At 45.8% G+C, this 27,026-nt stretch overlaps 2 long non-coding RNA genes across 2 annotated transcripts; one reads left to right on the top strand and one right to left on the bottom strand.

Annotated features, from left to right (window-relative positions):
- Positions 1–1,388: 1,388 nt before the first annotated feature.
- Positions 1,389–2,414, bottom strand: LOC309375412. The gene is made up of 2 exons (XR_014170918.1): positions 2,246–2,414; positions 1,389–1,503 (listed from the first exon to the last, which is right to left on the bottom strand). It is a non-coding gene; the product is annotated as an uncharacterized lncRNA (long non-coding RNA).
- A 5,146-nt stretch (positions 2,415–7,560) lies between these two features.
- Positions 7,561–11,451, top strand: LOC309377200. The gene is made up of 3 exons (XR_014171486.1): positions 7,561–7,873; positions 8,690–8,810; positions 10,130–11,451. It is a non-coding gene; the product is annotated as an uncharacterized lncRNA (long non-coding RNA).
- Positions 11,452–27,026: the final 15,575 nt, after the last annotated feature.

Below are 27,026 nucleotides of genomic sequence, written 5' to 3'. Positions count from 1 at the left end.
GACAGAGGGCCTTCTTGGTAGTGGCGCCCGCCCTGTAGAACACCCTCCTATCAGATATCAAGGAAATAAAGAAATAAACAACAATCTGACTTTTAGAAGACATCTGAAGGGAGCCCTGTATCGGGAAATTTTTAGTGTCATTTTTTAAAACATTTTTTATGTGCTATAAGCCCCCCAGAGTGGCTGGGGAAACCCAGCCAGATGTGTGGGGTATAAATAATAAAATTGTTGTTGCTGTTGTTGTTGTTCTTGTTCATTGACTTTAGACATAAACTTGCAAAAAGAATGTTCAAATATATTATTTAATGTAACCTCTGCTCTGAGAATATTGGCATGACAAGGTCTTGGTTTTGGTAATTAATATGCTTAAAGAAATGGGCCCACGATTCTTGGAAGGTGTCTCTATTCTGAAATATAAATGGATGGCAAAGACAGGCTCAGAGTTAAGAGGTTAAAAGGTCTGGATAAATTAAGAAGACCAGAATGAAAAGTGCACACTTGTTAAATGAATTGCTGGTCTGGTTTGCACATAACACTAAACCATGGTTTTCTAAACAGTGTCAATGGGGTGCTTTTATGAAAAATTGTACACACTCCCATAGAAGGCAGTGGTGGCCATCAATTTAGATGCCTTTAAAAGAGGATTTGACAATTTTATGAAGGATAAGGCTATCAAATGGGACCTAGCTATGATGGCTATGCCCTTCCTCCATGTTCAGAGGCAGCAATACCAATGGCTGCAAACCTCAGAAGGGGAGAGTGCTCTTGAGCTAAGGCTCTGCTTGTTGACTCCTCATAGGTTTGTCACTGTGAGAAACGGATGCTGGACTAGATGGGCCATTGCCTGATCCAGCAGGTTCTTCTTATGCTTAATAGACCAGCCTCCTAGTTACCAAAGGTAGCTCCAAGGACAGCAAATGACTTGGGCATGTGGAACTTCAGGCATCTATATCTGGCCCTTGAGACTGCCAAGGCCACACCCCCTCTGTAGGCCACACCCTGTTTTGACGCTGACACACCCCTCTTTTTGCCTGGCTGGACTGTTTGCTTGATGATGGCTTGTGCTTCCCTGGGTGAAGAGGGGTGTATGAGTATATGTAGAAACTAACCTGCAGTATAAGGGTGAGGAGCCACCAACCTAAGGTACCACTGCCATGTGGTTCCTGGAAGGAAGTCCAGAGGGGAATGTGGAGTTTGGGCTGGAAGAGGTTTTCTACCCCTGAATTAAGGACTGAGTGAGAAGAAAGCTTGGAGGCAAGATTAGGACAGGAGGGAGTTTCCTCCACATCAGCTGCTGAGTAGATTAGATGAGAGCACTGAGTCCCACAGGAAGGAATCTAGTGGGGGGAATTTGCAGGGATTATAAAATGCATTATGAATATCATTCATTTCGTGTTTTACTTTCTTTATCGAGCCCTTGTCCTTAGAGTCTGCACCCTGTTTACAATTGCACAAATGCTGGAGTTCTTCCACTTCATAGTGACTTCCTCTGTAACATTGATTCTTATCAGCAAAACCAAAAGAAAGTATGACATGTTTCAGTTTAATGCGTCACCATCTGCCCCTATATTGGAAACAATTGCAAACCCTTCCGCTTAAGTGATTTATTCTGCTTCTAACTACTCCTTTTATGGCAAAGTGGGAGCTGCACTTGTGGACCTCCTAGTCAGGCGTCCTCCCAGCCCAAAGTACAGGCCTGATGGAGAAACTCTTCCAGTCCCGTGAGATACAGTGGCGCACAAGATGGAACAATGCTGTCACTTCACATAAGGCAGCATCGTATGGACAGACTACCCAGGAACCTTTGCAACATTGCAGAATGTCCCTTGCTTGTGTAAAGCTGTGGGGTCTGACTTCAGGGTTGTGAGCACCCCTAATTAGGGTAGAGGCAAATGCACACCCTCCAACACACTGAATCTCAAAACCGGGACGCGTATCATTGTGGCTGTGACCCATGAGATCACAGAGCCCAAAATATGCACTGGAGGCATTTTGGGGCACCACACAAGATCGTGGCTCTGGAAAAAGCGCTTTTTTTGGGGGGGGGAGATTGCAGCACAAGATCGCAGCCCAAAATTGCCACCATGCTCTCACGTGAACAAATGGGATGTCCCGGTTTTACCGGGGCACTCGCAGGGTATGCAAATATGGCCCTCCAAGCTTCTCTGCTTGGCTCTTGAGATTCCCTCAAAGGACAGTCCCACTCCCCAGGCCACGCCTCCTCTCCCCAAACCATATCCCTCACCAACCCTGCTCTGTACTCTCTTCCATTGCTTTTGCCTGTGTCCTTGGAACCAGGCTCACGCAGAGTTTGTCTGAGGCCCGGGGGTCAAGTCTTGTTCTTGGCATGACAGTGTAACTTCAGCCAGCCACTGGCAGGGGCCCCCAGTCAGCTTAGCCCTCTGAGGCCTGGAGCAAGTGTACCCAGCTTCCCCTCCTGGCTTGGAACTGTGATCATGGCTGAAATATATTCAGAGTCGCAAAGTGATTTCATGCTCTTTATTCAGCTCATAGTGGTGAGGAGGAATGAATGAAAGTCCCCTCAAAGTATATGCTTTATATACATTATTTACACAATGGGCTGCACATGATTGGCTAATTCTGGAATTCTACTGTAAGCCAATCAGGTTGTGGATTCACATATCTGGAGCATGATTGGGTGGTTTCTGCCAACCAATCATACTGCTGCATTGTTCTAGGACCAATCAGACTGCTGCATTCTGAATCCTATTGTTCTAGGACCAATCAGACCGCTGCAGTTTGGATCCTATTCAACTGCCCACTTTCCCCCCTGCACTTTAGAACAGAATGCAGCCGGAACCCTTAGCCTGAAAAAGGTCCCCCCATACCCCTACTGTAGGACCACAAGCTGTTTGGGACTCGTCCAGCTCACCCAAACTCTCTGTTCCTCACCCCACACAATTTTCTCTGTATTTTCACTTCCTTTTCCATCCTCCTTTCCTTCTCATTGTGTCATCCAGTTTCATTCAGGACTTCCTCCACCTACAGCCTATACTGTCCTTAAATACACCATATTTTTCTATGTATAACACACCTTCGTGTATAAAACACCCCCTATTTTGGGGGATGCAAAATTAAGAAAATGGGGGGAGATTGCCCTCAGTTGTTCAGCTTTTTTGGGGGGGAGGATTGCCAAGACTTGTTTAGCTTTTTTTTGGGGGGGGGGGAATTGACGAAAATCGCTCAACCACACACATCGCAAAAGCCACCCATCGTATGTCCCCGTGCCAATCGTCCACCCTAGTGCCGCAGTGACAGCCAATCAACAACAGCCCTTGCCGCAGCCACCAATGACACGCCAAATAGCCAATGACAATCTTCACATCGCGACAGCAACCAATCCCACTTCCCCCTATGCAGTATCCGTGTATAAGATGACCTCCAATTTTTAGCATAATTTCTTAATAAATAAACCTCGTCTTAAACACGAAAAAGTACGGTATATCATGCATACCAAGAAAAGAAAAAAACCTCCAGGATAAAATGATTTTGTACCATCTGTACCTAGAAAACATTAATCCAAAGCCAGAATATTTTCAACACAGCATCTGAATCTATAGGCATTTGCCCATAATGGATGCATCTCTATCTCAATGCCTATCCCAATTATTTGCAGAGGATGAGAATTGTGAGGTTGGGAAGGGGAGGAGGAGAATATTTCTTCCCTGATCAAAGTTTTGGGATAGCAGAGAACCCTCAGCTGATCTCTGCCATGGAAATAAGGCTCTTAGTGGCTACCAGCCATGATGGCTAATTTCTCCCTCCAACCACTGGAGGAGGGTGCATTTGAATACAGGCGTCCCTGTCACTTATGTGCAATTGACTTGCCTGCGACCACATGTAGGCACGGCGCCAGAAAATAATTAAATAATCCAATTCAAACCTGGAAATGATGGGAGAGAGCTGGAGAGTCCTAGTGGCTTGCAAGGAGACCCTTCCTAGAGCCCAAAGACGATATCAGTGAGGGCTGAAGAAGCTCCGAAGAGACTGGAGATGCAGTGGGGCTTTGTTTATGCTGCTCAGCCTCCCCGCCTAACAGCTGGTGTGTGGGGTAGCACAGCAGTAGCAGCCACCATTTTCCCACCTGTCCTCCAGAATCCTGCCGGCCCCAGAGCTTCAATTCTAGTTGGGGTCATTTTCGGATCCGGTGTTTTTTTGTCTGGATTAAAGACAGGAAAGTCCAAGGTTCAGTCCCTGGCATCTCCAGAGAGGGCTGGGAATGTACCGTTTGAAATTTTGGAGTTTCTCCATGGGTCAATGTACAATATTGAGCTAGATGGACCAGCAGCTGGACTCAGTATAACAGAGAGGAAATATGCCCCAGTCCAACAGACAAAAAAACTCCTGCAAACATGTTGGGATCTGAACATCAGAATTTGACAAAATAGAATACTGTACCATGCAATAAAAAATAACAATAATAATTTTGTTTTTTATACCCTGCCCCTCTGGATGGATTTCTCCAGCCACTCTGGGCGGCTTACAGCATACCGTATTTTTCGCTCCACAAGACACACCAGGCCATAAGACGCACCAGAACATAAGACGATCCCTCTTGCTGTTCTGGCTTCTGGGATAGCTGCGCAGCCTGCATTCACTCCATAAGACGCACACACATTTCCCCTTACTTTTTAGGAGGGAAAAAATGAGTCTTATAGAGCAAAAAATACGGTATATAAAACATAGCAAAATATCAAACATTAAAAGCTTCCCGATACAGGGCTGCCTTCAGATGTCTTCTGAAAGTGATGTAGTTCTTTATCTCCTTGACATGTGAAAGGAGGGTTTTCCACAGGGAGGGTGCAACAGTTATGTAAAACAACTTTGTATCATGAATATGAACTAAGTATGGAGAATATTGAACTGGTGCATTCTTTGTATATGTTACACATTGTATAGATTGCTTATAATAGATCACTGAAGGAGACCAATGGACAAAAAACATTGGGCTTAGTTATAGTTAGGTTCATTGTGTCAATTAAAATTTGTTTGCAGGGTTGGTGTTTTTACATAGGCAGCTTCCTATGTTGAGAATCATAGTCCATAACCTCTGGAGGGCCCTGCCTTGGCCTCTGCTGCATAAGTGCATCCTCCTGTCTGTGGCAACAGGCAGGCAGGAGTTGCTTCTCCTCCTCCAAAATTTGCACCTGAAAAAGTGAAATTTGACTCTCTCGACTTCTCCTCAAAGGCCTCCACCTCCCCCTGCTGTTTCCTGCTGGGAACTACATCTCCAGGTTTGCTGGAGTGCACAAGAACCGCTCTCTATTTGCTCAGTAGTAGAGATGTGGGTAGGGGATTCAGTTCACATTTAAAGGGAGATCTATCACATTCACACTTTCCAAAAGAATGAGAACTGAAACACCGAAATCCTTTGAAATCCATTCATACCTGAATTTTACAATGCAATTCTCCAGCTAAGCAGTGTTTACAAAAATGCATAGCCATGGCGAAAGCGTGCATAAAAATGAATATATAAGTGAAAATAACACTCAGAAATGCATTATATTAGGACACATTGCTTGCACACATTTGCACATCAGTCAAAACTGCATGCGAAAATCTGTTAGGTCAATTTGTACTGAAACGCTGAAGAATTTTCATGAGTTTTTAAACACACCCACAAATTGCTGCAAAAGTGTGAAGAGCTAAACTTAAGGTTGGAAAAAATGAGAAACCAAGAGAACCAAAATGGATGGATCCTTCTATCCCTGTTCAGGAGGACTAGTCCTGATGGCATCAGCTCACCAAGGACTGAGGGAAGAGATCTGGTTTTTGGCTATTTGGTTTTTAAACTGGGTATGGAGATGCCTGGGACTGTCTGCATGTGAAAGCATGGTTTTGACCCCTGTGGTGGCAGGAGCAAAGGAACATTTCTGAACTCATGTTTTCCACAGTAACATTGAATGGGGGGGGGGAGTGTATTCTCATTGTGCAAGAAGATGGGCAGGTGGGAAGGAGTGTTTAGCTCTTTATTCTCCTTCTTCCCTGCTAATGGGCTCTAGCCTAGTGGATACAGTATCTGCTTTACATGCAAAAGGTCCCTGGTTCAATCCCCGACAACTCCAGGTAGGGCTGGGAATGGCCCTGTTATAAAATCCTGGAAAGCCCCTGCTGTTCAATGTAGGCAATACTGAGCTACAGGGACCAGTGGTTCCTATCCAGCCTTGTCATCCATGCCCCATCCTCTGGTCAGGCTTCTATCTGGTCCCTGGAGCTGGTCAGGAAACTAGTAAAGAAGGGCCGGGGGTGAGGCATGAAGGTATGTGGAGGAAGGTGGAGGGTGCAGGGAAGAGGGCATATACTTAAAGACTATACTGAAAAAGCAAAAGGAGACCCAGTGGCTCAAAAACCTGACAGCTTCTAACTTATTCACTAACACGGTGCTTCTAGTTGACTCTTAAATAAGCCGTGAGGATGGTCTGCTTCCTGATGAATAGTAAGTCACAGTTTGGACCCCCAATGGCTGCATATGACAGCTCGGTTTTTAAAGACTTTCTCACATGTGCTCATGTTTCAGTGAACAGACTTCTCTTGAAATAAGCATCCAAGTAGGGGCCGTTTGCTGCTTCCATCATTACTGCTGCAAAATTCAGTCAGTTAAATATCTGTGCCCCATTCACAAATATTTCATTGCATCGTTTGTGTGTTCATGTCTTGCTTGTGGGCTTCCAATAGGCATCTGGTTGGCCACTCTGAGAACTGGATTCTGGGCTAGACGGGCCTTTGGTCTGATCCAGCCTTGTCTACTGTCTTTCACCACTTAAGTCATGGTGCTTTTGCACCCAGCTTCAAAAAGAAAAGTATACAGTAGCTCTTAGGTTCCTTAAAATGCACTCCAAAAACCTCTATTATGCCTGAAATATGTGAACATGAGCAAATCCATCAATTAGGTGAAAGCCAATCATTGGACAACCAGAACTGCTATATGGTAGCAATACTGGTGGACTGTTGTTTTGTTCTTTAACCATAAGGGGGGGACTCCCCCATTGCTTTTAAATGTATGCAGTGCTACTGCAGTGTAGGATAGTGTAGATTATTCAGCCTTATCTAGCAATTCATAATAATCCGGGAGTTCCGGGGGCGATGGTTGTTATGAATACAGGGGCATTATGAAGCATGTCCCTATTTTCATCTATGAAATGTTATTAAAAGGTATGGTATATCTGCTTAGCCTGCTACATATGATTCCAGCCTCTTGTTTAGCAATGGGAATCATAGGAAGCTGCCCTGTACAGAGTTAGACCATTAGTCTATCCAGCTCAGTACTGCCTGCATGGACTGGCAGTGGCTCAGCAGGATTTCAGATAGCAGTCCTATCTGGGGATTGAACATGGGACTCTCTGTGTGAAAACAGATGCTCTGTGGCTGAGCTATGGCCTTTCCCCTGCAGTTCCCCTAACCTGCCTTCTCTGACCTGGTCCACCGCACTGAGTAGCAAACAAAATTCCAGATCCCCCTCTTCTGAAGTAAAGATGTGCCGGTCTGGTTTCACTTCTGCAAACTGAAGCTTTAGTCGCGCGTCGCAAATGCTTGGATTTGAGCTGTGGGCGCCTTTTCTCTCGAAAGGAGAAGTGAGACCCACCTCTCGTGGAATTATGCTTGACATTTTACAAGTTTCTCTGGAAAGATATGTGGGTGGAAATACACGGGTAGAATCCTAGGGAAATCCACACTGGGGATGGAAGTGTATATATTCACACAGCTTCGTCCCCAAGGACACACTCTCCAGCTTCTAGAAAGACAGCAGGACAGAAGAAAGCTCCAGACCTTGAGAAGAAGCCAACCATGGGCAGTCTGAAGACCGCATTCCTGATCGCCCTCATCCTGACTCTCTCTTATCAATACACAGAAGGTGAGCATGTGGCACTTTCCTCTTATTATGTATATGTGTGTGCTTGCTATAATATTTAAGAACTATAAAGCTCCAGCGTCTTTTGCACTGGGGAAACCCAGCAGATCGCAGGCTGAGGCCCTGGCATCTCCAGTTAAAGAATCTCAGCTATCAGATTCTTGGCAAGCTGGTGTTGAATGGTGGCTTAGTGCTCATACATTGGTGTGCATGAGTGCTAGAGAAGGGGAAGGGACCTCTGTCTCATAGAGCTGCAGTGAGCGAGAGAGTAGACCATGCCCCAGCTAGGGTCAAACATGCAAGTGGTGTTTGCCAACTGATTAGAGGCAGAAGGGATCAGTGCATCGCTAACAGCAGCTCAGTGGGAAGATGGAGCTATTCACAGCATGGAGGTGAACATGGTCACCTGCCGTCAAGTGTCCATGAAGCATCTGTTAAATTTTAGCACAGCGACAGGGACTGCAAAGCCAGCAACCCCAAGTGTAACTGAATCAGCGTTCCTCCTAACGGCTTCCTCTCCAACGTGCTGTGTGTATAGAAAATGCCTTTAGGAGGTTTGCTTTGGTAGCTCACAGCACGCCTGTTTCATCTTGCACTTCCTGATACTGGATACATTCCAGTATCAAAGTGACTCTGCTACCAGACAGCTATCCCCTGTCCTTAGGAGGAAAGCACCTCTGAATATGCAAAGGAGAATTGCTGAGTAGACATGCATGAGATCAGGCTACGTGCCTCAATGACAGTAAATATGAGTGTTGTGTTATAATAATGGTCAAAATAATGTCCCTCTCTTCTCTCCTCTTCCCCCACCACCTTCAGCACTGCGTCCTCGGATTCCGTCAGACTGTTGTGAGGGATATAGGATGGGAGGACAAATTCCCCGCAACAGAGTGCAGAATTACTACAGGACTCCCAGTGATTGCCGCTTGGATGCTGTTGTGTGAGTACAGAACGCCACTCCTCAATTATGTGTTCTCCTAACATTCAAATAAGGATACCTAGGTGGCCTTGACTGGGGTGAGGGTGTCAGAAAAATCATTTCTCATTCCATTAAATGGCATTTCATGAAGTTTCTCAAATTTGTGTTGAGCTGCAGTCGGAGCATTTGTTGAACCATTTGTGATGAGACCAGGCAAGTGGAGGTTTGGGGGGAAATAACAAGTAAAAAGCAGCCTCTGAGAGTTCCAGAGGTTTCTCTGAGCTGCTTTTCTAGTACTTGATGGGAAGAGTTGGCCCCAGGGAACGGATGGACAAATCTGTCAATGAGAGAGAGAGAGATATCAAGAAGGGTTTGGGGGCAGGGGAGAAGGTAAGAGTTGGAGAGGAAGAACAGCCAAAACACAGAGAAAAGGAGGATAAGCATTGCTGCCGCTGCAACAGATAAAAGTGGGGCCACCTGCCTCCATATGTGCCCCTCTGTCAACTATTGCAAGGATGAGGAACCTCAACCCAAGCTTCAAGTGCAACCCTCCAGCCCTCAGGACATTTCCTAGACCAAGGCCCTCTCCAGCCCCATTTTGCATCTTCTTTGCGTCTGGAATGAACCTGCCATTGAACAGGGACCATGCTTCTTGATTGCCTGGATAGAGGATGTGACCATGTGTGGAAATCTCTGGCTGTGGAGAAAGAGCCTTCTCAGTAGTGGGGTTGGTGGCTTCCCCCAGGAAAGTGCCTGTTTTTGTGTCATTTCAATGCTGGCAAATACCTTTAGGGGTGTTTCTTTTTAAAAGATTTCCCAGGCTTTTAAATCATTTGCTTCAGTTTCTTTTTCAGTACTGCTCTTTTGGGTTCTGCTGCTGTTAGTATCACACTGGCCTGCTTTAATTGTGTCCTCCAGCCATCCCACTGTGTTTCCACCTGCCCTGTCCTGTCACTCTGCCCCCTGATCTGGCCCGCTGCTTCAGGTGTCGTGGAAGATACTATCCCATTTGTGTTCAAATAGGATTCAACTGTAATGAAAAAACACAGTTTGTTCTGTTAAGTAAATTGATGTTGCTTTGTTCTGTTGTTTATATATGTCATTTTGTTATTATATAAAAATGACAAAAAATACATGGATTAAACAGCGGCCAGTCAGTGGGGAACAGGTGACATTTTGCGCACTTCAGGAAGTGAAATCACATCTAGGGCTGGCCCTGTGAATTCCTGCACTTCCAACAGCTAGTAGATCTTCTACACAAGAGGAAGGGAAATATGATTACAGGAGGCATACGCCAAGAGATCGTTTCTAAACCAAATTATTTTGCCTTTTCTCTACAGGTTTGTTACCAAGATCGGTAGGCATGTCTGTGCTAATCCCAGGATGTCATGGGTGAAAAAATTAATGTCACAGCTGAGAGAAATTAAACCATAATTTTGGAGAACCAAAGGAAGAACCTCTGCTGAACAGGAAGGAAGACAAAGAGCCGCTATCCTCCTTTCCACTTTCTCTGCTTCCTTCTGCTTTTTTGCCACTCACAAGCAAACATCTATAAGCATTTAAACAGCACTGAAAACAGTTTAGCTGCGGCCACTTATGCACTGTCAGAAATGCAACGTCAAAGAAGAGGATACCAATTTGCATAATGAATATGTAAGATATAACTGTTATAGTTTAACTAGAAATACAACGCATCTCACCATTGTGGGGCAGGCTGTGATCTAGGTGGTAATTGGGGATGGGCAACTACAAGGCCTCTGCTCCTTTCTTTTTTAAAGGTTCTTTTAGAGTCTTCTGAGGAAGAGTAGTAAATAAATGTAATAAATAATAATAATCTTTAACTGGAATAGGTTTAAGGAGATGTATCTCCTCCGACAACCCTTCAAATATAGAAGGGTCCATCAGATTACGTATATAGGCTAGTTAATGCTATATGTTTCCTGATTTCCTCCCCAAAATCTGGGAATTGTAGTTTGTGGCCTACTAAGAAATGCCTCACTCTTTATTCAGTGACATTTCCCAGAATTGCTTGGGCTGGAAACCACAATCATTAGACCATGGTCAACACTGCTTTAAAACTGAAGTGTGGACACAGACATGGTCATGGAAGGAGCAGAATAACGGCAGAGTCTTTGAGGGTCCCTTCTCCACCGTTTGCACTGTGGCCTTTCTGAATTCATTCATAAAATTGGCTAACACCAGATTATGTATGAAACCATCAATAGCAACTGGCAAGCAAGCTGTATTTATGACTGTCATATATACTCGATGCCGCTGCCATCGCTGGGCTATTGATGCCTCCTTGCTTCCTTGGCCCTTCCTGGCTTCCTCCGTCCCCCACCCCCCATTTCTTCCCTGCAAGAACCTGAACTGTCCAAAGCAGCTCTCAAAGGGGGGCTTTCCCCTCCTCCTCCTCCTCCTCCAGCTGCTGCTGCTACAGAAATTAAGCTGAAGACTTCTTGGAGCAGGACCTTTTCCATGCTTGGCAAAGTCCCTCCTGATGGAAGCCTGGCAACAGCCTCAGTCAAGAAGACCTTTTGTTCTGTTAGGCTGCAATTCTTCCTGCTGACTGACATTAGCTTAAACTTTCCTATGTTTATGGAAGTTTTAAAGAAGAAAGATGGAATATAAGCTTAAAATAATAAAGATTTTTTTCAATTTATTCAATTCATTCATTCATTCATTTACTCACTAACAGCATTTGTAGGCTGCCCCTTAACAAAAAGTTCTCTGGGTGGCCTTCAGTAAATGGCATTCACGATCCTTGGTGTCATCCCTTCGAGCTTGCCCAATTCTTCTTCTTTTTTTTAAGCACAGAAGGCACCTACAAAATTTTAAGTGCCCAGAGTCTTCTGAACACTTACTTTGGTGTCACGCCCATAGATAAAGGTAAAGGTGAAGGGACCCCTGACCATTAGGTCCAGTCTTGAACGACTCTGGGGTTGCGGCACTCATCTCGTTTTATTGGCTGAGGGAGCCGGCGTACACTTTCCGGGTCATGTGGCCAGCATGACTAAGCTGCTTCTGGCAAACCAGAGCAGCACACGGAAATGCCATTTACCTTCCCGCCGGAGCGGTACCTATTTATCTACTTGCACTCTACTTGCAAACTGCTATGTGGGCAGGAGCAGGGACCGAGCAACAGGAGCTCACCCCGTCGCAGGCATTCGAACCGCCGACCTTCTGATTGGCAAGTCCTAGGCTCTGTGGTTTAACCCACAGCGTCACCCATGTCCCATAGATAATGCATGGCTTACTTACTTCACTTACTTCACAGGCACAGGAAAAAAGCCCTGTTGGTTCAGATCAGAGGCTCGCCTAGTCCAGCATCCTGTTCTCACAGTAACCAACCTCACGCATCTTGGGAAATCCATATGCAAGACAAAAGCGCTTTCCCCAATAGAATTCTTTAGAAACTGGTATTCAGAGGCATGTTGTCCCCAATAAGGGAGACAGAACATAGGTATTGTGGCTAGCGGCTATTGATAGCCCTCCCCTCCATGAATTTATTTAATCCCTTTTAAAATCCATCCAAGTTGGTGGCCATCACTGCCTCCTGTGGAAGTGAGTTCCATAGTTTAACCATGGGGCGTATGAAGAAATCCTTCCCCTTTTTCTCTTCTAAATCTCTCAACATTCAGCTTCACTGGATGGCCCTGAGTTCTAGTGCTATAGGAGAGGGAGAGAAACTTCTCTCGGTCCGTTTTCTCCACACCATACATAATTGTATAGATCTCTAAGATGTCCTCCTCACTCACCTTATTTTTTAAACTAAAAAGCCCCAAATGTGGTAACCCTTCTCCATGGGGAAGGGGTGTGCCCCAGCCCTTTGATAATTTGGGGGTTTTGAACCTTTTCTAGTAATGCAATGTTCTCTCTGCTGTCTGAGCATCATTTTCCTCTCTCTTCTCCCTCACTCCAACTTGCAGTGAACCTGAGGGTTTGCTAAGCTTCCCTTCATGCCACCCAAATCCAAACTGTAAATGCCACTAAACTTCTTTGAGTTGCATCCCTTCTATAAATTGTATGGCTAGATCTGTAATTTGACAAAGTAAGGGGAGGGGGGCATCTCTTCCAAGGGAATGAAAGGAAGTGATGATCAGTTGGATGACCGTGGTCATGACTGCCAAGCCTAGGAGGGAACTTGGCAGAGACATGTACAAATGCTATCCATTAGATGGCACCAAACGTCAGGCTACAAAGCACAACTTGAGGGAAATATGCTAGCAATAATCTTGCATGTTTGTTTCCCTGTTGAGATATTGGGTGCAATCGGATGGTGATTCAACCCATATTCTCCTGGTTTTTCATGGTGATTTCAGATGATGCTGTCGTTTCCTGGTTTGGGGCCTTATGGCGCAAAATGCTTTTGTCTTTAGCGCTAATTTAGTACTTAGGTTCCACCTGCCACTAGCCCTTGGGGGCAGCCCTTGGGTCTGGTTTGGAAGCTCCAGCTGGGGCCAGACTGCTGAGGGGGCATCTGGCTGACAACACAACACCATTGTTAAAAGAGCTGCTTCACTGGTTGTCCATCTACTACCGAGACAGGTTTATGGTCCTTGCATTGCTTTCCAAAGCCCTGAACAACTTAGGCCCAGGGTACCTCCTTCAAGGACCACCTGAACCCTTATATCCCAGCTTGATCACTGAGGTCATTTGCAGGAATGTCATTGGTCGTTTCCTGAGTTGGCGAGGCTCATGTGACAACAACAAGAAACCAAGCCTTTAGTCAATGGTGGAGGAAGCTGCTTGGGTGCCTGGGGCTAAGATCCATAGGGATGGGGCAAGGGCGGGGTGCACCATGGGGCCTCCAGAGTCTGCCTGCCTCCTCCCACTCAGCCGCCCTACAGCTGGGGAGGGAGGCAGCGAGTAGACCGTTTGGGCAGCGTGGAGCCTGCGTGTGCCCATGTCACCGCGTCTCTCCCAGGACATGCTGCAGGCCCCGCAGTGAGTACCACCCGGCATTTTGTCACCCCCCCTTAGTGGTGATACCCGGGATGGACTGCACCCACCGCACATCCTTCCTCCATCCCTGGCTTTAGTGTCATTGGCTCAGTCCTACGGAACTCTCTTCCAACAGAGATTCAGCCGGCGCCTTCTGTGTCAACTTGTAAATGCCTGCTGAAAACATTTCTATTTCATCATTCTTATGCAGGCAATTAAGACCACGTGCATCCTTCCTCAGTGGTTAACTTTCTGTTTTTAACTTTATTATGGTTTGTATGGTTTTAATCAGTGCTTTTTTTCTAAAAAAAATGTTTAGGGGTACTCTCATTTTGACTCAAGAAACCACCATTTTATAGTTCAAATCAGGAAAAATAAATACAGTAAATGGACAAAAGTAAAAAGATTCAAATATGTTTAGGGGTATGCGTACTCCTGCCTAACCCCGCCCCAGAAAAAGCACTAGTTTTAATGTACTGTTTTATGTTTTTATTGCTGTAAACCTCTTTGATATCTATTCATAGATTTTTATTGATATAGCAGTATACAAATACCTGATCTGTGACATTTGCGATGGGTGCTGCCTCCTGACATTCCAGATTTCCAGATTATGCAGATTCCTCCTCCTCAACCTCCATTCTGATTCTAGGATCATTTCTCCTCCCTTCATTAAAAATGTACATTTCCTTCAGCTTTTAATTTCATGGCTGGAAAGGAAATGTCAGGTTACTCCAAGGCTGACAGGACACATGCAGCCCTGTCTGCCACACAAGGCATGCACACAACCTCTCCTTGAGACTCCTCTGCTCTTGAGATGAGGGAAAGGACTAAGATCATCTTACCCATTTATGAAAGCTTGTGGGTTTTTTTGGTGCACAGAAGTTTCTGAGGAGGTGGGAAAGACTCCGGCCCAGGGCTGCAATTCTAACTGCATTCATGCACAGGCCAGGCTGCCAGCATGAAGGGAGGAGTGGTGTAGTCAAGAGGGGGACGAGAAAACAGGAATTGTCAAGCCATGCCCATCACTGCGATTGCCTTGAAGAACAATTCTTATGGGACATTGCAATGGAAAATTATGCAAGTTGTGAATACATCGTTGGAACCTGCTAACAAGAGAGCCCAAAAACCTTATGCAAAAAGGTTTGTGTCTGAAAACACACTTTCTGGAATCACCACTGTTCGTTGCAGGATAGTCAGTAAAAGCAATGAGCATTGCCATGATGGGCTTTTCCAAGGAAGTTTCTGAAAAGGCTGTAAATGCGCTACCAAAGGTACACTAAGATTTTAAAGTCAAATTGAACTGTACTTTGTTGTATTCAGGGCTTGATTATGCACTATGGCAGGTACACTGTAAACTTAGGTGCCAGCCCAATTGGAGCGCCTGTTATGGTTCATTTATCTGGAGGTCCTCAGGGTAAAAGTGTGTGTCTCTGGGAATGATTCTTCCTGTATGAAGCTCCCTCAAACTTAAGGTATGTCAAGACAAGAAACAGGGCCTTTGCTGTTGCTGCCCCATCAGTCTACAAATGCCCTCTTTCAGCATAGTTGGTTTGTTAAAAAGCTCATTCTCGGCTGCTTGGTTAGTTTCAGCATTACTTGATTTTTAGAAGAAGAAGAAGAAGAGGAGGAAGAGAAGGAGGAGGAGGAGGAGGAGAGAATATGTGCATCTCTTTGAAATGTGCTGAAAATCTTGTAAATAAATCTTTAAAATAAATGAAATGCATTAAATCCTGCTCCCCTCACCTTTCGGAAGCCCCTGCAGCTCAGAGCACTGTAGCTGTTCCATCACCACAAAACTCAGAGGCAGAGTTGATATTCCGAGCTGGATGGAAACGCAGTGTAATGTGTGTGGCCTGCCAGAGTAAAGGACAAATTATTTTGAAAGGAAAGTATTTTCAGGAAGTTGTGCACAGGGTTCTGGGAAGTAAGAGTTGCTAAGAACTTCCCTGCACTCTGATGTAGCTTTCCTTTTCCTGATGAACTTGCTCCAGCTCTGTCAAACCAGTGAAGAACAGAACCACATGCCACTTCTGGAAAATTGGGATCCCAATGGGCTCTCTGCTGAATTCTGTGAAAGTGGAGGCAAGGGGGCAGCCCGGCTGATTCCTCCCTCCCCTGGTTAGAGTCATTTCTTGTGCATTCACATGATTTGTGCCCGTGACGAGATTGGGGCGCTGGTCACATGTGATCCTGTTTGCCCCTGCAAAACGTTGCTGCATTTCTGGTCAGGGCATACCTCTTTTTACTGAAATCCTATAACTTTTCACACCACAGACATTCAGTTTTTGCTGTTGTCCTGCTTTTGTTGCACTATAGCCACTCCAGACAGCAATAATGTGGCAGCATTGGAGAACAAATAATAAAGTAGAACAGAACAAAGCCACCACTGATACACTAGGATTGTGTCAAGAACATGTTGCAGAATATACCTGCAGTAAGTACTTCAGTGTGGAGGTGCTCAAAGCAGCACAAGGAGCTGCTTCTCCCTTGAGAAAGCTTGCTCTTGCATCTATGCTTTTTAGCAAATGCAGCATTGGAACCGCATATCTCCAGAAAGAATATGCATCTCCATCCTAGGAGTGGGAAATGATGGCCTTTCTGAACTGGAGAAAATAGGGAGAAAACAGTGAAGTCTCTGTTTAGACAATCTGCAGCGGGATCTTCTTCTGATCTATAGCGAAGGTCACAACATGCTAAATATGAATTGAATAATCTATATTCTGCAAGAGATGAATTCAAATTGGCATATTTGCAGCAGTCATAATTGCAGCAGAGCTATTAGGAGAGAGGCTGGGTATAAATTTGGCTTACTGCTTATAGTAAAAAAAGAGGATTTTTATTCCCTTGATTAATGATGAACGTAATATGGTATACAGTATACAACACCAAAATAAATAAAATTAGAATGTTAAATGATACAGGAAGCCTAAGGATCCTATCAGGTGTGAGTGTGAAAAAACATTTCTTGAAGCTGGTTCTCCTGCACCTAGGAAACCCTTCTAAAACCACTGTAGTTAAGCCCACTATAGAAGAATTGCTGATAAAATTATTGGATCTGGCTGAGATGGCAAAGTTAACATGTTTAATTAGAGAAATGTCATTACTGGCATTTGTTAAGGATGTGACATTTCATATGAACAGGTAATGAAAATGAACTGGTAATGTCAGGATTCAAATATTGAAAGAATACTGGTTTATAGAAGATGGAATGGTTGGATGTTAAGTTGTTATAGCAGAAGCCACCGAAGCCACTGCCTGCTGCTTCTGGCTTTTCAGGCAAATGAAGTGTTTTGAGTCTGCTGGTAGCACTCTAGCAAAGGAAGTGGATTGAACAGGTGGCCTTGCTCTATGCAAAGAGGCAGTTTCTCTGAACTCTCCACTAGAGCAGTTATTTTTTCTCTGGAAATTGCTCCGCTTGTTTCCTCGAAGCCCTGGAGTGAATCAAAAGACAATCAACAACTCCAGGCAGAGTTAGGAGTTCAGTTCTTAAGGGGAGGAATTGGATGGGCACCAGGGTTGGGCAAATCTGTCAAATTCGCTTTTTTAAAAAAAAAAAATCCTCATAGGAATTCTTTAGCATTTTAGTGCAAATTTCTTCCAATAAATGTATTATTTGTTATTATTTATTTATTGAATTTCTATACTGCTCTTCACCCAAGAAGCATGGGGAAATTTACAATACACAAACACAAAAATGCATAGCATAGCATATAGGGCTGCCACACATCTGGATTTTCCCAGACATTATTGGGATCTCAAAGGCGAAATTGACGTCCTGGAAGGATTTCTGAAAGGCGGCGCTTTGTCCTGGATCTTAGGCAAGTCAATAGAAAAACCACAGGGTTTGTGGGGTTTTTTTTTTTCATTTTTGTAAGAGAAAGCTCAACAACTTTCAGGGTGTCCTGGTTTTTACTTTTTGAAATATTGCAACACTAGTATAGTAACAAACAAAATCAATACCCGCCCCAATAGTTTAAAAGGCCATACTGTAGATTAATTGGCCAAAGGCCTGGGGGAAGAGAAAGGCTTTTGCCTGGTGCATAAAGATTTGAAATGAAGGCACCAGGTGAGCCTCCCTGGGGAGAGCATTACACAAGCAGGGCGCCACAGCAGAAAAGGCCCATTCTCATGTTGCTGCCCTCCACACCTCCCATGGAGAAGGGCCTCAGATGATGATTGAGGGTCAGCTCATAAAGTATTGTGGTCCTCAGCCATTTGATATACACATTTTTGTAAGCGATTTCTCTCAGTACGATGAAATGTCGTGTGCTACTTTTCACTAGCATATTTACACTTACCCACTAATATGCATTTTCGTATACACTGTTCAGTTTGAGAACTGCATTGCAAAATTCACATGTGTGAATTTTGACGGAAGACTACATTTGGATCTTGCATTGTTTTGGAAAGTGTGAATTTGATTGATTTGACCTCCAACGTGAACTGAATCAAATTTCTCCCCCCATCCCTAGCCTCACATACCTGAAAGACTGAGTACTCTCATATAGACCAAACTGGGAGGTAGAGAGCCTCTACTGCCCCCAGAGGCTGGAGGGGTGGTTATCCATAGCAGAGACTTCTAACTGGTGGCCCCCCAAGCTCTGCAACTCTCTCCCTCTGGATGTGAGTCTGAAGAGCATGTGCCTTTCCACCCATGCATTTGGGGACTGGTGAATGTGAGTTTGTTCTTTTGTGTATCTTTTGTGTATCTAAGGCTGCATTGTTTTGTTTGAATAGAGATTTATGCTTTTAAGTTTTGTATTCTTATTCTTACTGCACCCTTTTGTGTAGGGCAGGTAACAAGCCACATTCTGCAGTGGAGATTGTGGTAGCAATGGTGAATTACTGTTTACGTATCTGAGCTCTCTAGGACAGTGTTTCCCAACCTTGTGCCTCCAGATGTTTTTGGCCTACAACTCCCATCATCCCTGACTAGCAAGACCAGTGGCAAGGGATGATGGGAATTGTAGGCCAAAAACAGCTGGAGGCACAAGGTTGGGAAACACTGCTCTAGGACAGTGTTTCCCAACCTTGGGCCTCCAGCTGTTTTTGAACTACAATTCCCATCATCCCTGACCACTGGTCTTGCTAGCTAGGGATGATGGGAGTTGTAGTCCAAAAACAGCTGGAGGCCCAAGGACTGCTCTAGGACACCTGATTCTGGATGCAATGCTGAAATCCGTCTCCTGAGAGTTGGCAGCAACCCTTCCCATTTCAAAAGGCTAAGAACATAAAACACTTGTATTTACCTTCCTCAGACAGCTATAGCCTTAGTTCCCTTTTCTTCTAGACTGACTTCTCCACAAACCTGTTTCTGACCACCATTATGCCCTTCCTCAGCCTCATTGCCTGTCGTTTCAAAATATTTAACTTCCCAGTTCCTTTCAGACAAGCTGAGTCGCTTTACATTTCCCAGCACCCCTTCCCTGGGGTGGGGGGTCCCTGACCCTTCTCAGGGCTCATCTCTAATGTTGCTTAATGTGGGTGGTGAGCTTCCTGCACCTCCATTGATTCTCTGTTGTCCATATGAAGTCCTCCTCCAAATCACCACATTCCCATGCTTCTAGTTCCTTTTCCAAGTATCCCTGGTATTAGGCAATCCAGATTGAGGGAGGGGAAAGTGTGGGAAGGCAGTGATTTGGGGGAGAACACCATATTGTTTTGTGCCACCCCAATTTCCAAGCGATGAGAGACCCCTGGGGTTCCAGGCACTGGCCTCGGTTCAGGTTCCTTGGAATGAAGGTCAGCCGAGACTGTGCTGTCTTTAGGATAGATGGTTTTATTCACAAATATACACAACCTGAGCATAAGATGGAGGGGCTCACAGCATTAACAACCCAGCAGATCTTGCTTCCCCATCAGTCACAGCTTTGGATCCAGCACAGATCAAGCATGGCTCTATGTCTCCAGCTTCTAGCCTGCTTCCAGCTCACACACCACACTGGCTATTGTTCTCCTACCTAGCAGTTAGGTGTTGGGGTTGAGGAAAGGCCCATCCAATAGCCTAGTGGACGCCATCACTTAGCTATAGCTTGTGCACCCTAATTTGTTATTTTGCGGTTGCTTCTTTTGAGGAAATGCAACCTTTCCCCACCCCTGCAGAGCAAGCCCATCAGATTGATTTAGGGCAGCAGCAAAATAATGTAGGCTACCTCACTGCCCCAGACTCTACAGCTTTTGGAGCATTTTCTTTTGCCTTCTGGTGCAAAATCAACCTTCACCCTCACTTCTTTGCTTTTCTTCCCTCATAATTCCCACAGACTGTGTGTGTCTGTGTGTGTGTAATGGGGGTGTCCCTGGCAGCCCCCTCCCTTCCACAGGCCAGCCTGTGCCCCTCCCTTCCAAGTCAAAGTGCATTGTCCCCAAGGCCAGTCAAGTTATTTTGGCCAGAATAACCTTCCCCTCCCATGGCTTCTTTGGGCAGGATATAAATTCAGTTATTAGCCTTGCACTCAAAGGCCCATTCCCAGTTTTCATTTTAACAGCCTGATATAGTTGGGGGAAAGGCATTTCACTGCAGCTATGAAACAACTGGGAGTCAGAAACTCTTGCTGACCTTGCTGATCTACTGCACATTGGTCTACTTACTGCTTACCCCTCATGCATGGTGAAGCTTAAGGCTGTCTGCAAACCCATTTACTTGGGGTGTAAAAGCTGCATTGGACAAAGTGAAACTTACTTCCCAGTCCACATATGTAAGACTGGGCTGTAGGATTGGCAGCCCCCCACCCTTGGCTGTGTAGGTTAGCAAAGAACAGATCTGCAAGGCAGAATGAGGAAGACAAGTTCAGATGTGGTGCTGGTGTAAACAGAACCATCAAAGTCAGATGGGTCTGCAGGCTACACCATGCTTTGTTTTGGCCCACAGAGATTTCAAGGCTGAATAGGGGAGCTTTTCTCAGCTGGAAGGCTGGACAGCAACCTCATGCCAGCTCATGGTTGCTAGGAACCAGAGACAAAGGAATGGGACACAAGGCATCTTTGTTGGTTCCCCTATTCTTGAGGCATCCGGGTAGACCCACAGAGCTTGCTCAGAACTGAATGCAGAGCAGCAACACGTCAGACAGAGATTTCCAGAAAAAACCTCAGAGCCTAATGCAAAAACACACAAATACCGCTGACAGGCAAAAAAAGGGAAAATGTCTATTTTTGATGCAGAACAGGCTCACGCTTTTAAGAACAGGTTTTGCTTATTGAGTTTTCAGACATAACAACATACAAGCAGAAGAAACGGTTAGGAAACAAAGAATAGCAACTATTTGGGGAATAGCAACAATATTGCAGTCGAGAGAAAACAGAGCAAACGGTTTGGTACACTTTTGCAGGCATTGTAATGAAAGAGTCCATGAAGGGACGTTTCACTTCCAAAATGTCCCTTGATGCACTTTGTTTCATTACTATGTCTGCAAAAGTGTACCAATATCATATCAAGTGCACCAATATCAACATATCAGTAAGGCAGCCTCACAGTACACAGAGACCTGTGTCGTTGGGGGCTTCTGCCACACTCTGTTTTTATTGATAAAGGATATAATCAGAAACCATACAATGTTTGGATCTAGGTTTGATTCTGCTATCCCTGCATGGATTTTTCCTAATTTCCCTAGGTGGCGTAATTTATTTTTAGATGTCCAGATGAGTCAACTTCCCCCCTGCTTTGTCCCTGTGGTCTGCCAGGGAGCAGCTGTTGATGCCAGGAGACAGGCAAAGAACATGCCACCTGCTAGCATTTGCTGCCTGAGTAGCGGTGAATCTAAGGAGCCCAATGCACTTGTGGCTGTGGGTGTATCATAACATGCGTGGCTAACATATACAAGAATACTTAAGGTAGGTTTCTCTTGAGATATCACTTCCTACCCATGCCTTCGCCAAGACTCCAGTTATGTTCAGGTGGGGGGGAGACATCAGCTGGGATGGAGTCACAGGGAGGAATCCCTTCACCTGCCTGTGGATTCTATCCTGCACAATAGTGGCTGGTGTCTGCTGGGACTGGCAGAACAGAAGACAGGGTGTCAGGGAGAGCTACTTGCTGACCACAGGGTTGGCCCAGGAAGCTTTGCTACATGAGGGAAACCCCTGCTGCTACCTTGTGTTCTCTGCCTCCTCCTGGAGGCAGCCTGGCAAAGCCCTAACTTGCTGAAGACAGTGAAAGGGAGAAAAGGAGGCAGGCAGCTGTCTTTGTTTGCAGTATCTAATGCTGAATAATTGCTGAAGCTAAGCCAGATATGAGAGTCTAACTGAGCCATGGTTCAAATTCTTTCATTTATAGCTGTTTGAGTTGCCATCTCTATGGTTCTCAGGGTCTTTTCAGTGATGACCCCAAAATTATGAAATGCTTGGGGAAACAGCAGGTGTCTTGTTTTAAAATATTTTTGGTGTTTTCTTGTGTGTTTTTTAAAAAGTTGCTGCTGAATCCTAACCGTGTCTGTTCAGAAGTACATCCTATTAAACTCAATGGTTATTTTTGCTGAATATACTCATCAGACCTGGGTTCTATTTCTGCCTTGTTTCTGCCTTCCAGTTTGTGTCTCACGTGACCGGACGGTGCTAGCCATGATTCTTGTGACATCAATGTGGTTCTGAGGTTGTTAGAGCTATGGTTTCGGTTCTGCTGATATGGTTTTGGCAATGTCTATTCAGGGAGATGCTTTGTAGCTCTGCTTGAATGTTGGTCTCTATGCTCTGTCTACTATGACAAGAACATGAAAGGATAAGAATAGCTGGCAGGATCAGGCCAATCGCCCATCTAGTCCAGCATTCTGGTCTCACAGTACCTGTGGGAAACCAGCAAGGAGGACCTGAGCACAAGAGCAATCTTGCCTTCTGCAGCTGCCAGCAACTGTGAAGGCAGAGCACAGCTATCATGGTTAGTAACAGGTTAATGAGTTGACAATGAATGCACATATTCAAGTTGGTTTCCACAAACAACAGGTGTTTCTGAACTAGACTGGATTAGACTCCAGGTGGGGACAAATAAGGCTGTTATTCCATGAAATGAAATAAAAACCTGGCTTAGCCTTCCCCCACCAACCCAGCTTTGTGTGCACGTGAAGCATTAAATTATGCAAGGCCCCACCTGCACTCTGAAGTACCCAGATATAGGACTGGATCCAACTAGCCCCACTGAAATTAATGAACCTAACTGAGGCCACATGCACACCACACATATAAAACACTACAATACTACTTTAAACAGTCGTGCTTCCCAAAGAATTCTGGGAGCTACAGTCTGTGGAGGGTGCTGAGACTTGTGAGGAGACCTCTATTGCCCTCACTGAGCTACCATTCTCAGAGTGGTTCAACAATCAAGCCCTCTCCTTCCCAGGGAACTCTTGGAATTGTGTCTCTGTGAGGGGAATAGGGACAACTCATAGCACCCTTAACAAACTATACTTCCCAATATTTTCTGGGGGAAGTCATGTCTGTTTAAAGTGGTCTCATGGCGCTTTAAAGGTATGTTGTGAATGGGGCCTTGGTAATGCTCATTAATTTCAATGGGGCTACTCTAAGTAGGACTAGTATTGGATACAACCCATTGCTTTTGACCTTGAAGGGGAATTAAGCCTGCAAGTCAAGCCAGACATGCAGTTTCCAGGGTAAGGTCCGAAGGACCATGAAACCACTGCCTAGCTGATGGGTCTGGTCAACATCTGTAAGTGTATCTGCTTATGCCATTGATAGCCTTCTGCTTCAGGAGTAAGCTGAAATAAATCCCTTTTAAACCTGGAAGTGAGAGCTGGACCATAAAGAAGGCTGATCGCCAAAGAATTGATGCTTTTGAATTATGGTGCTGGAGGAGACTCTTGAGAGTCCCATGGACTGCAAGAAGATCAAACCTCTCCTTTCTTAAGGAAATCAGCCCTGAGTGCTCACTGGAAGGGCAGGTTGTGAAGCTGAGGCTCCAATACTTTGGCCACCTCATGAGAAGAGAAGACTCCCTGGAAAAAGACCCTGATGTTGGGAAAGATGGAGGGCACAAGGAGAAGGGGACGACAGAGGACAAGATGGTTGGACAGTGTTCTTGAAGCTACCAACATGAGTTTGACCAAACTGTGAGAAGCAGTGGAAGACAGGAGTGCCTGGTGTGCTCTGGTCCATGGGGTCATGAAGAGTCGGACACAACTAAACGATTAAACAACAACAAGTTGGTGGCCATCACTACAGCTTACGGTAGCGAATTACAGGGTTTAATAAGCATAGGTAGTAAAGCCACTGTGGGGTCAACATACTGCTCAGTACATTTCCAGTACAGTAACTGCAGAGTTTTGACAAATGTGCAAATTCATGCAAGCAGTTTTCATGCGCAACTTACATCAGTGTATGCACTTGAACCTAACGTATACTTTCTCTTTTTGTACACATCATTTGGTTGGAGAACAGCACTGCAAAATTCAGGGAAGTGCAGATTTCTAAGGAGAGCTGCATTTAGTTCAACAAGTGCAAATCAGGTAGTTTCACATCCACTGTCCCTGCATAGCACCCACAGGCATAAGTTACTCAACTGACAACTCTTTTGTCTTCAGACCAGATCTTCCCATTATTTCCTCATTAAGAGTGACAAATGCTCATGGGAGAAAGTCCGTACTTCAATGGTGCAATGATTTGTTATCTTGTTCTCTTTCTCTTTCTCTCCTCCTTCCTCCGCTCTCATCCTTTCCCATGGAAAAAGAAGAACCAAAGACAGAAGTTTGCTCTCATTCAAGCACAGGTCCTTGTGGGGAAAATGTGATGCATTTGGCAGCATGCTTTAAAACAGTTTTTGGAAAGAATGCTTCCTGCACTGGGGGGGGGGGAAGCTGCCCCATATTAAACAAGCTGTGCCTGCACTGTATGCAGATAGTGAGGGGAGAGCAAAACCTGAGCTGAGAATGGAGGACAACAACCCTGTAATGTAAAGGTAAAGGTAAAGGTAAAGGTACCCCTGCCCGTACGGGCCAGTCGTGTCCGACTCTAGGGTTGTGCGCTCATCTCACTCTATAGGCCGGGAGCCAGCGCTGTCTGCAGACACTTCCGGGTCACGTGGCCAGCGTGACAAGCTGCATCTGGCGAGCCAGCGCAGCACACGGAACGCCGTTTACCTTCCCGGTAGTAAGCGGTCCCTATTTATCTACTTGCACCCGGAGGTGCTTTCGAACTGCTAGGTTGGCAGGCGCTGGGACCGAACGACGGGAGCGCACCCCACCGCGGGGATTCGAACCGCCGACCATGTGATCGGCAAGTCCTAGGCGCTGAGGTTTTACCCACAGCGCCACCCACGTCCCTACCCTGTAATGTAGGCCAGGCTTATGTCTGCCACACTGTAGGGGGGCTGGAGATGTAAAATAATGGCTTATGACAGGGTTCAGCAAACTTTTTCAGCAGGGGGCCGGTCCACTGTCCCTCAGACCCTGGGGGGGGCAGACTATATTTTTTGGGGGGGTGGGGAAATGAATGAATGCCTATGCCCCACAAATAACCCAGAGATGCATTTTAAATAAAAGGACACATTCTATTAATGTAAAAACATGCTGATTCCCGGACTGTCCGCAGGCCAGATTTAGAAGGCGATTGGGCCAGATCCAGCCCCCGGGCCTTAGTTTGCCTACCCATGGCTTATGACAACCTTGCAGTGAAGTTCACTGTTATTATCCCATATATTGTAGTGGTGACAGGGGGAGGAGGGAGGGCTAGAGCTGACGGAGAGTGACTCGTAATGACAACCGCATAACGTGCTGCAGTATAGACCACCATTAACAACCCCCATATTGCAGGTGGCAGGTGTGAAGCATCTTACACATGAGTCCATCTAGCTCAGGATTGTCTACACTGACTGACAACAGCTCTCCAGGGTTTCAAGCCAGGGTCTCCCCAAGGCTTACCTGGAGATGCCACAGGGGCCATCAGCATGTATAGCAGCTGCTTGGTGGGATGGGGCAGACAATGAGAGACAGCGGCTTGTGGTGGTGGCTAGGGTTGGTGGCAAAATTCAAATTGGTTTGCTTTTAAAGGCAAACATACTGAAACACAACCACAGCAACAGCCCTCCTCCAAACAACACCTCAGCCCAAGAGTGTGTTCAGCAGCCTCAGCTTTTGTAGTTGGAGTCAGTCACCTCCCAAGCCAGGTGGGGAAAGACCTGCAAGGCAGGGAACACGTCTTCCAGGACTCGCAGCCAAGATTCTCTTGCAGGTCAAGGTTGCCCACTGAGGGTGCCTCATTTGAGCAATGTCAGAGACAGCAGTGGCAATGATGCAGCTATTTGGCTCCTCCTTCCTCTGGTCCCTGGCACAGTTGCTCCCCTTGATCTCTCTCCATGTGGACTTGACCCTCAAGCATCGTAATCAGAGGCACAAAGGTCCAATTGTACCCAGAGTGGACATGAAAAGCCATCATGTTGCATTCGTCAGTCTGTTTCCACATTAGGCCATCTGTTCAAAGGAAGATGCATTATCCACGGTCAAGCTCCATTTCTGGGTGGAGATGTGTGTGTTCTTTCGGTCATGTTCCTTCAGCCGCCGTGTTCTCCAAATCTGGCCTCAAGAAATCTTAGCAGGGAGTGGTTCTTTTTTCCCGTGGGAACAGAAGCATTAAGTTGGCACTAAGCAAGCAGCACTGCCAGACCTCAGCTCGAGGCGGGCAGGTGTGGGGGACTCCCTGGTCCTGAATGGGGTAACTGTGCCCCTGAAGGACCAGGTGCACAGTCTGGCAGTCATTTTGGACTCACAGGTGTCCATGGAGACACAGATCAATTCTGTGTCCAGGGCAGCTGTTTATCAGCTCCAGCTGGTACGCAGGTTGAGACCCTACCTGACCGCAGACTGTCTCGCCAGAGTGGTGCATGCTCTAGTTATCTCTCGCTTGGACTACTGCAATGCACTCTATGTGGGGCTACCATTGAAGGTGACCCGGAAATTACAACTAATCCAGAATGCGGCAGCTAGACTGGTGACTGGGAGTGGCTGCCGAGACCACATAACACCGGTCTTGAAAGACCTACATTGGCTCCCAGTATGTTTCCGAGCACAATTCAAAGTGTTGGTGCTGACCTTTAAAGCCCTGAATAGCCTCGGTCCAGTATACCTGAAGGAGAGTCTCCACCCCCATTGTTCTGCCTGGACACTGAGGTCCAGCACCGAGGGTCTTCTGGTGGTTCCCTCACTGCCAAAAGCCAAGTTACAGGGAACCAGGCAGAGGGCCTTCTTGGTAGTGGCACCCGCCCTGTGGAATGCCTTCCCACCGGATGTCAAAAAGAAAAACAACTACCAGACTTTTAGAAGACATCTGAAGGCAGCCCTGTTTAGGGAAGCTTTTAAT

This window comes from Podarcis melisellensis (assembly GCF_964234715.1).
Source record: "Podarcis melisellensis genome assembly, chromosome: 8".
Classification (NCBI taxonomy): domain Eukaryota; kingdom Metazoa; phylum Chordata; class Lepidosauria; order Squamata; family Lacertidae; genus Podarcis; species Podarcis melisellensis.
The sequence above is the reverse complement of the archived record's forward strand: the minus strand, read 5'-3'. Positions and strand labels throughout refer to the sequence as shown.